Source organism: Diorhabda carinulata, chromosome 2, assembly GCF_026250575.1.
Source record: "Diorhabda carinulata isolate Delta chromosome 2, icDioCari1.1, whole genome shotgun sequence".
NCBI classification, from domain to species: domain Eukaryota; kingdom Metazoa; phylum Arthropoda; class Insecta; order Coleoptera; family Chrysomelidae; genus Diorhabda; species Diorhabda carinulata.
Genome location: NC_079461.1, coordinates 26,137,984 through 26,144,082, shown reverse-complemented (window position 1 = coordinate 26,144,082; position 6,099 = coordinate 26,137,984). Strand labels below are relative to the sequence as shown.

General features: G+C 31.6%; 1 protein-coding gene across 4 annotated transcripts in view; it reads right to left on the bottom strand.

The window, feature by feature from the left end:
- LOC130903859 (probable G-protein coupled receptor B0563.6) overlaps positions 1-6,099 on the bottom strand; it is a 233,756-nt gene that overhangs the window by 50,921 nt on the left and 176,736 nt on the right. The gene's annotated exons all lie outside the window — the stretch shown is intronic.

Here is a 6,099-nt window from a genome sequence, read left to right as displayed (position 1 = left end):
TCTCATCACTTAGCCGAATAAAATCAAAAATAAATCAAAACTACGGTTTCCGTCTTTTTACAATATCGACAAGTTTGATAAAGAGCGACTTACGTAGCAACAGTCGTAAATTTACGTCTCCTTAATCTTTATTAGTGGTTGAATGGGGATAGAAGAAAAATATGGAAAAGAGAAACGCAGCTTTAGATATTCCTATGCCGTCGTCATAAAAATGATTTAATAGTTGGGAAGCTATATTTTACATAATATAAACAGTGAACTTCTGAAAATTCCCATTTTTCAAAAGTAAACAACAATGTCTATATTTGATAGTTTGTATTTCGGGTTGGAATTATCTTCCTCCAGTACTCAATTGATCAATAATATTGGATATTAAACTATGTTACATATCTATTGGTTACTTGACGCCAGTATTGCAGTTTAAAGAGTTTGCCTGCATTTTAGGGACAACTGACTGATTATTGAACCTTATATTGCCATTTGAAATCAGCTGCTCTCTAAATTGTTAGATTAGACAGAGACACGGTCCATGTGGAACTTAAAATATCGTGGTAGATACCCAGACATCAGAGACATAATCAGAACTCAATATATGAAGTTCATATTATTGCTCAAATCCTTATCTGCGTGCAATATACGAAAAAAGGACGCCCCTTCATATAGTACAATTTGTTATCTTTTTTCAAATATTGCTGTCAATGTCTTCCTCCCTTTTTAAATTGAAACTGTCCCGAAAATGATGCTACCTTAATTTTGTACAGTGACAATCATAGGGTATACCAAGCTTTTCCATATCTACACAATAAAAACTAGAAAGTTGGCTCAGTATAAGAGTTAGTGCGTTGGTGATTAACAGTCTAAGGAACATATCAATAACGAAATTATCGTTTTCAGAGACTGAAAACACACAATTTACCTTACTACAGTCCCACAGTGGTAGTGTGAACAGTGTGTTGTAAATTTTGAATTGTTCTTGCAGTTTATTCTGTTGTGACTAACTAGAGCTGGTTATAAGATTCAGATGTGTTACAAAGTGAAAAGACATAAAGACCCCTGAATTAAACTCAGATCTAACTATACTGGCAAACAAAAGATCTTCTGAATACTTCTCATTTTTTGGCTGATATGCCACAACGAGTTCTACTACAAAAAAAATTTTGGATTATTTAATAAAAATATTGGATTATTACTTAAACTAAAGGCAGTATGAAAGGTAAATTCTCTTCCAGTTATTTTTAAGATTTCTATTTGAGTAATAACTTGAAAAAATTTCAAGTGAAAGTTCATATACAAATCAAATCAAATTAATATGATATGAAATATAAAAAATACGCGATTTGGGAATATAACAATATAAGTTGATGAATTACAAAATATATATCCTACAGAATGTTTCAAAAAAGGTTATCCCGTCTATAGGATAGATAGAAAGCTGAAAAATATGTACATATATACACATTTTTTACGTTTTTGTCCTAACTACTGGCAACAATGTATTAAAATTTAATAAGAATATTTGTTGAAAGCTGATATGTCGAATGAATTTGTTTTTATATCTGACTCTCATATATGGTGCTAGTTACCCGGTAGTATTGAACATAACTTTTTCAATATTAGATTTATTATCACAATTTTAAGTGCACTTAATCATCACTTAATTTTACACCAAAAAAGTACTCTTAATATTTTGATTTGAAAATTATGAAGTAATAATTGATGCTCGTATGAAGTAACGATGAATGTATTAATTAAATATAAAATCACAAGATGAAACTCTAAAAAAAGGCTAATAACATGGAATAGATTTCAATGAAAGAATGTGTTTCTTCAACGCACTTTATTTTGATTACGGATGGCAATACGAAATTTTTTACTAAGCAAATCCCAAATATTTTTCACATCACCTTTTTTGAAACAATCTGTATATTTCAATGATATTCATTGTATTTTTAAACTGAAACAAATTACAACAACAATTTTTATCATTATTATTATTGAGTAATCTACATCTCATTATTTTCTATTTCCTCAATTCCATACTATCTTGAAATCTGGCAACTTAGTTGTATAAACTATATTTAAATGTATTACAATCATTAATTTAAAGATTCTGTGTTCAATTTTTCCGCTAAAATATTCCATCCTTTGTTTTCTGAAATTTAACTGAGTCTTTCAATACCAGAAATAATTTATATGAATAATTACTTTAAACTATACTCTGTCTACGATCATTAATATTAAATACTAGGCTTAAAGATAGCATCAACCAGTTATGAGAGATCTTGAATCATAAAAATGATATCAATTATCAGTATCAAATAAAAAATATCAGTTGATCATTAAATTCATATTTGATTTCTATAGATTATTTCAGAAAGGTAAAGAGTAATATAATCTCATTAGGTATGTAAAGGGACCACAGAGTGACCCAATGAATATTTAATCCACTTTCATAGTTTGGTATTGACTCCATTTTAATTTTTTTTATCAAGTGCAGGTAGTACCACCCGGGTTGGGGTCAATATATGGGTTTAGCCTATTCACAATCACTGAAAATAATGTGTCAAAGGCGTGCCGGTAGGATACTCGAGAAAAGGAAAGAATTTTATTTCAACAGAATAAAAATTAGGCATTTTGTACATAGTATTAGGTACACCTATTTTTTATTGAACATTATCCAAAAAATACATTTTACAGAAATTAAATTATAAAAAAATTTAATATTCTTCGTCATCTGAGGAACTGTCATCTCCTCTTGACGTTATAATTAACGGGTTGACGGTCCGATCGATCAAGTAGTCAAGATCCCATATTTTCTACTCTTCTTTAATGACATGCTGGACTGCTTTTCGCCAGTTCTCCGGTGTCACCTCCTTAATGGCTTGATCAAACAATAGCTTAACGTCTTCCATTTTGAATGTCGTGTTGTGTCTTGCTACAAATCCTTTCACTTGCGCCCATATAAGTTCTATGGGATTTGGTTGGAATGATATGGCGGTGTGCGCAGCACAGTTACACTATGTTTTTCTGCCATATCTTACACGGCGTATTTCATAGAAGTTTGTGTGAATTTGCTATAGATATTTTATCATTTCACCAAAATAATTTTCCAAAACATCCGAATCCAAATCTTCGTGGTAATCTCCTGTATGGTACGACTGAAAGGTTAACAAATCTTCTTTTAAAAATCCCTCTTCGCTTCCAATTTGGAAGATGATTAGTCTTTTCCCTTTACCTGAAGGCACCTTAATACCTTTTGATACGCCTTCCATGGAAGCTTAGCTAGCACTGATTATATTTTTGTCTTACCAAATTTTTGATTCTGTATAACCTTCTCATCAAGATAAAAGATTTTCTTCTGCTCTGTTCTGTACTGCTTTATACTTCTTATGTATTTTTGTCGTCAGCAAATAATTTCATCGTTTACCAGTAAAAGTGCTTTACGGTTATGCTTTTCCCAGGCAAATCCATATTTCTCATAAAAGTTTTTTAGTTATCAACGGAATACTGTCATCCTGGCCAAGCTCCATTAAAATCTTATCTAAGGTGGGTATTTATTTTTTAAAATAAAAATAGTGAACTTTTCTTCGAATTACACTTTTGGTGTCTTCATCCTCAATGTTCTGCCTGGACTTTTCTTGGGAGGAACCACTTGACCTGCTATCTTTCTCCTCTGCAATAATTTAAAAACGGTGGACTTTCCAACTCCAGTCATTCGGGAACATCGGTCGATAGTTTCTTGTAAAGTAAATTTCGGGTAATCGTATTTTATGCAATCGTGTACATTTAAAATAATAAGTTTTTTCATTCACTGATAGTGGAGAATTATTCGAACATCTTTTCGTTGGTGTAAATGTCGCCATTTTATTACTAATCTTATAATACTATGAACACTATTTACGGCTTAACAGCAAATACATCTGAAATAGTGTTGGAATAGGCAGAGGCTCTGATAGTAGGTTAAACGGTACCTGTTATACGCAAAACGTAACTTTATAATCTACTAAGTAATCCCTTTACAATATTTCAAGACCTACACCTATGGCCGACACCGAAATTGAGCCGAACTAGACCTCTCTGAAATAGACTATAATTGAGAAATTTCCTAGAGATTCCTATTTAAAGTCAAATATGTATCGCCATTTGTTTTAATTACTGTTCAGGAGACATATTGAAAGTTAATTTGTACGAAGAATTAGAGGTAGAAAAGCATTTTAAGAAATACTGAGTATATTCTTATATTCTATATAACATCATTCTTGATCATGACTATCAATAACTCATTGTTATTAATGGAATTTTCATATAACCTGGAAGTGAGATTCTCCATTATGACGCCATAGAATGTAAAATTTCGTGTCGTTTATTGTGATAATGGGGGAATGATCGATAGCTCATTAAGAATGAAAGAACTAGTAGAATGTATAATAACGAGAATCGTATTATATACAAGTAAAATTTATTACCCATTTTCCTCACAGCTTGCTAGACGACACTGAGTGCATCTAAAAATGGATCCATTTCATACTGTCAATGTAATTATTATAGCAACGGTCATTCGCGTGAAAGTTCGTTCACTTCCTTGTAATAAAAATACGAATATTCACAATATGATATGTATATTTAGTAAATTTATGATTTTACTTTGACATCGATATTTATCTGCAATATACATTTCATTATGACGATGCTGATATTAACAAATCCCTGTTTATACATGAAATTCTATTAATTTCACCATACATTTAATGCTAATTAAAATCTACGACAAGAATTACTATATGTAACTGAACTTCAAATTAATTTTTTCTTCGTCTTCTTATCTGGAAATCTTTATGCCCTTTTGGAGAATCAGAGTTCTAAACTTTTAGTTTACTCTTCTTTTCTCTCCATTCACGACTCTTTTAGATTCTTGATAATTCATTGATTCTTCGTATTGTCTCTTTCTTATAACTGTGCTATTTGTTGTGGCGAAGTTTTCCTGGGACTTCTTTTCTTCTTTTTTTATGACTTTTTGCTTCTGGTACTTTTTTTTTGGTTCATTTCCAGGTTTCATTCTTATATACAGGAGAGCCTTGATAACTTGTACTTCAATATCATAATCATCCATGTAATCATAAATTGTTGTGTTCCCGTCCCCTCGGATACTGAAACTTCCTCTACTGACGAACCCTACATAACTCAAACGAATAATTTGGGCTTCTCACATCAGTAACTCAAAGTTGTAACGACGACGACGTTTGTAACTTCCATCACCTATCATTGAGTGTGGGTTAGTGGGCCCATTAAATGAATGTGCAAACAGAAAAGGTTCCCAGTAGACCATTGTTATTGTCCATTGCTTAAACGTGTTTACCAAAGGGCTTCAAATGTAAGAAAGTCTAAGTACAGTAACTTATTTGTATGTATGTATGTGTCAATAGTTTTGAGATTGGATCCGGGAGTATCTCTCTGCAAATTGTGAGTGAAAAGTGGTTTGATGAGAAAATACGTTGTAATTCAGTTAGCGAGTACATTATCTATCATATTAAAAAACGAAGCTGAATTATTGAAGAAGCAAGAATCGGGAGAGTCTTCTATGTAAAAGACAAATATTTTCTGCATTCTCTAATTCAGAACATTGCTTGCTCACATAGTTTCAACAGTGTGGAAATAAAAACATTAGGGTTAGCGGGTCGGTACTAAAGAGAAAAGCTGAATAGTCACTGCAAATTTTAAAGCTATTAGGTAATGGATGATTGGAAAGGAACGACATGATCTGGCATTCAAAAAAGTTTGCAGTGAAAGTGCAAGCGTAAGCAGAGTTTACATAGAATAGAAAAGTCAATTGGAGAGTTTATCGAATGTACTTATATATCTACCTTCAAATTTGAGATAAAATACATATATACTTGTAGATTTTAATATTTCAATGTTTCATTTCCATTTAACCTAGTTCATATATCATTATAAGTCTCAAATAAAGCTCATAATCTAGCCTCTGTAAGTAAAAATATAAACCAATAAAAACTCGTCAGCTCAACCCATTAGTGAGTAAAAACCTCTATAACTTAAATTATTTAACGTTTCCCTTGGTCTTTATCTTATCAAGGTTCTGCT